This window comes from Colletes latitarsis, unplaced genomic scaffold (assembly GCF_051014445.1).
Source record: "Colletes latitarsis isolate SP2378_abdomen unplaced genomic scaffold, iyColLati1 scaffold0018, whole genome shotgun sequence".
Taxonomy (NCBI): Eukaryota; Metazoa; Arthropoda; class Insecta; order Hymenoptera; family Colletidae; genus Colletes; species Colletes latitarsis.
Window position 1 is genome coordinate 14,873,366 of NW_027488369.1, and position 4,911 is coordinate 14,878,276.

Sequence of the window (4,911 nt, forward strand, 5' to 3'; positions counted from 1 at the left end):
AAAAACCCAGGATATGGCCAACAACTATGAGAAAAACGCGAAAGTATGAGCCAGATGATTGCAAATACCAGAACTATCCCAGGCATAATCAGCGTTATCGTCTAAAATATTAATCGCAACCAGGTTTATTTGACTGTTTCGGTGTGGTACCACATTACTACGTGGTCCAAGCCAGAAAAAGGCCAGGATCTGGCCAACAAGTATGAGAAAAATGCGAAAGTTCGAGCCAGATGGTGGCAAATCCCAGACCTAACCGGGACATAAACAGCGTTATCCCCTAAAATATTAACCGCAACCAGGTATAATTGACTGTTTCGGTGTGGTACCGCATTGCTACGATGATCCAAGCCAGAAAAAACCCAGGATCTGGCCAACAAGTATGCGAAAATTGCGAAAGTACGATCCAGATGAGGGCAAATCCCAGACCTAACCGAGACATAACCGGCGTTATCCTCTAAAATATTATTCGCAACCAGGTGTAATTGACTGTTTCGGTGTGGTACCACATTACTACGTGGTCCAAGCCAGAAAAAGCCCAGGATCTGGCCAACATGAATGCGAAAAATGCGAATGTACGCGCCAGATGAGGGCTAATCCCAGACCTAACCGAGACATAACCGGCGTTATCCTCTAAAATATTAAACGCAACCAGGTTTAATTGACTGTTTCGGTGTGGTAACGCATTACTGCGGGATCCAAACCAGAAAAAACCCAGGATCTGGCCAACAAGTATGCGAAAAATGCGAAAGTACGATCCAGATGAGGGCAAATCCCAGACCTAACCGAGCAATAACCGGCGTTATCCTCTAAAATATTAATCGCAACCAGGTTTATTTGACTGTTTCGGTGTGGTAACGCATTACTACGTGATCCAAACCAGATAAAGCCCAGGATCTGGCCAACAAGTATGTGAAAAATGTGAAAGTTCGAGCCAGATGAGGACAAATCCCAGACCTACCCGAGACATAACCGCCGTTATCCTCTAAAATATTAATCTCAACCAGGTTTAATTGACTGTTTCGTTGTGGAACCACACTACAACGGGATCCAAACCAGACAAAACCCAGGATCTGGCCAACAAAAATGCGAAAAATGCGAAAGTACGAGCCAGATGAGGGAAAATCCCAGACCTAACCGAGACATAACCGGCGCTATCCTCTAAAATATTAATCGCAACCAGGTTTAATTGACTGTTTCGGGGTGGTACTGCATTACTACGTGATCCAAACCAGAAAAAGCCTAGGATCTGGCCAACAAGTATGCGAAAAACGCGAATGTATGAGCCAGATGATTGCAAATACCAGAACTAACTCAGACATAACCAGCGTTATCCTCTAAACTATTAATCGCAACCAGTTTAATTGACTGTTTCGGTGTGGAACCTCATTACTACGTGATCCAAACCAGATAAAGCCCAGGATCTGGCCAACAAGTATGAGAAAAATGCGAAAGTTCGAGCCAGATGGTGGCAAATCCCAGACCTAACCGGGACATAAACAGCGTTATCCTCTAAAATATTAATAGCAACCAGGTTTAATTGACTGTTTCCATGTTGTACCGCATTACGACGTGATCCAAACCAGAAAGAGGCCAGGATCTGGCCAACAAATATGCGAAAAATGCGAAAGTTCGAGCCAGATGTGGGCAAATCCCAGACCTACCCGACACATAACCGGCGTTATCCTCTAAAACATTAATCGCAACCAGGTTTAATTGACTGTTTCAGTGTGGTACCACATTACTACGTAATCCAAACCAGAAAAAGCCCAGGATCTGGCCAACAAGTATGCGAAAAACGCGCATGTATGAGCCACATGATTGCAAATACCAGAACTAACTCGGACATAACCAGCGTTATCCCCTAAAATACTGATCGGAACCAGCTTCCATTGACTGCTTCAGTGTGGTACCACATTACTACGTGATCCAAACCAGAAAAAGGCCAGGATCTGGCCAATAAGTATGCGAAAATTGCGAAAGTATGAGCCAGATGATTGCAAATACCAGAACTAACCCAGACATAACCAGCGTTATCCTATAAAATATTAATCGCAACCAGGTTTAATTGACTGTTTCGGTGTGGTACTGCATTACTACGTGATCCAGACCAGAAAAAGGCCAGGATCTGGCCAACAAGAATGCGAAAAATGCGAAAGTACGCGCCAGATGAGGGCAAATACCAGACCTAACCGAGACATAATCGGCGTTATCCTCTAAAATATTAATCGCAACCAGGTTCAATTGACTGTTTCGGTGTGGAACCTCATTACTACGTGATCCAAACCAGATAAAGCCCAGGATCTGGCCAACAAGTATGAGAAAAATGCGAAAGTTCGAGCCAGATGAGGGCAAGTACCAGACCTAACCCAGACAAAACCGGCGTTATCCCCTAAAATATTAATCGCAACCAGGTATAATAAACTGCTTCGGTGTGGAACCTCATTACTACGTGATCCAAACCAGATAAAGCCCAGGATCTGGCCAACAAGTATAAGAAAAATGCGAAAGTTCGAGCCAGATGGGGGCAAATCCCAGACCAAACCGAGACATAACCGGCGTTATCCTCTAAAATATTAATCGCAACCAGGTTTAATTGACTGTTTCGGTGCGGTACCGCATTACTACGTGATCCAAACCAGAAAAAGGCCATGATCTGGCCATCAAGTATGCGAAAAATGCGAAAGTATGAGCCAGATGATTGCAAATACCAGAACTATGCCTGACATTACCAGCGTTATCCTCTAAAATACGAATCGGAACATGCTTTTAATGACTGTTTCAGTGTGGTAACACATTACTACGAGATCCAAACCAGAAAAATCCCAGGATCGGGCCAACAAGAATGCGAGAATCGCGAAAGTACGAGCCACATGAGGGAAAATCCCAGACCTAACCCAGACATAACCGGCGTTATCCGCTAAAATATTAATCGCAACCAGGTTTAATTGACTGTTTCGTTGTGGACCCACATTACTACGGGCTCCAAACCAGAAAGAACCCAGGATCTGGCCAACAAGTATGCGAAAAATGCGAAAGAACGATCCAGATGAGGGCAAATCCCAGACCTAACCGAGACATAACCGGCGTTAGCCTCTGAAATATTAATCGCAACCAGGTTCAATTGACTGTTTCGGTGTGGAACCACATTACTACGGGATCCAAACCAGAAAAAACCCAGGATCTGGCCAACAACTATGAGAAAAACGCGAAAGTATGAGCCAGATGATTGCAAATACCAGAACTATCCCAGGCATAACCAGCGTTATCCTCTAAAATATTAATCGCAACCAGGTTTATTTGACTGTTTCGGTGTGGTACCACATTACTACGTGGTCCAAGCCAGAAAAAGGCCAGGATCTGGCCAACAAGAATGCGAAAAATGCGAAAGTACGCGCCAGATGAGGGCAAATACCAGACCTAACCGAGACATTACCGGCATTATCCTCTAAAATATTAATCGCAACCAGATTTAATTGACTGTTTCGGTGTGGTACCGCATTACTACGTGATCCAAACCAGAAAAAGCCCAGGATCTGGCCAACAAGTATGCGACAAACGCGAAAGTATATGCCAGATGATTGCAAATACCAGAACCAACCCAGACATAACCGGCGTTATCCCCTAAAATATTAATAGCAACCAGGTTTAATTGACTGTTTCCATGTTGTACCGCATTACGACGTGATCCAAACCAGAAAGAGGCCAGGATCTGGCCAACAAATATGCGAAAAATGCGAAAGTTCGAGCCAGATGTGGGCAAATCCCAGACCTACCCGAGACATAACCGGCGTTATCCTCTAAAATATTAATCGCAACCAGGTTTAATTGACTGTTTCAGTGTGGTTCCACATTACTACGTGATCCAAACCAGAAAAAGCCCAGGATCTGGCCAACAAGTATGCGAAAAACGCGAATGTATGAGCCAGATGATTGCAAATACCAGAACTAACTCGGACATAACCAGCGTTATCCTCTAAAATACTGATCGGAACCAGCTTCCATTGACTGCTTCAGTGTGGTACCCCATTACTACGTGATCCAAACCAGAAAAAGGCCAGGATCTGGCCAATAAGTATGCGAAAAACTCGGAAGTATGTGCCAGATGATAGCAAATACCAGAACTAACCCAGGCATAACCGGCGTTATCCTCTAAAATATTAATCGCAACCAGGTTTAATTGACTGTTTCGGTGTTGTACCGCATTAATACGTGATCCAAACCAGAAAGAGGACAGGATCTGGCCAACAGGAATGCGAAAAAAGCGAAAGTACGAGCCAGATGTGGGCAAATCCCAGACCTACCCGAGACATAACCGGCGTTATCCTCTAAAATATTAATCTGAACCAGGTTTAATTGACTGTTTCGTTGTGGAACCACATTACTACGGGATCCAAACCAGACAAAACCCAGGATCTGGCCAACAAGAATGCGAAAAATGCGAAAGTACGAGCCAGATGAGGGAAAATCCCAGACCTAACCGAGACGTAACCGGCGTTATCCCCTAAAATATTAATCGCAACCAGGTATAATTGACTGTTTCGGTGTGGTACCGCATTGCTACGATGATCCAAACCAGAAAGAGGCCAGGATCTGGCCAACAAGTATGCGAAAAATGCGAAAGTATGAGCCAGATGATTGCAAATACCAGAACTAACCCAGACATAACCAGAGTTATCCTCTAAAATATTAATCGCAACCAGGTTTAATTGACTGTTTCGGTGTGGTACTGCATTACTACGTGATCCAAACCAGAAAAAGCCCAGGATCTGGCCAACAAGAATGCGAAAAATGCGAAAGTACGCGCCAGATGAGGGCAAATACCAGACCTAACCGAGACATAACCGGCGTTATCCTCTAAAATATTAATCGCAACCAGGTTTAATTGACTGTTTCGTTGTGGAACCACATTAC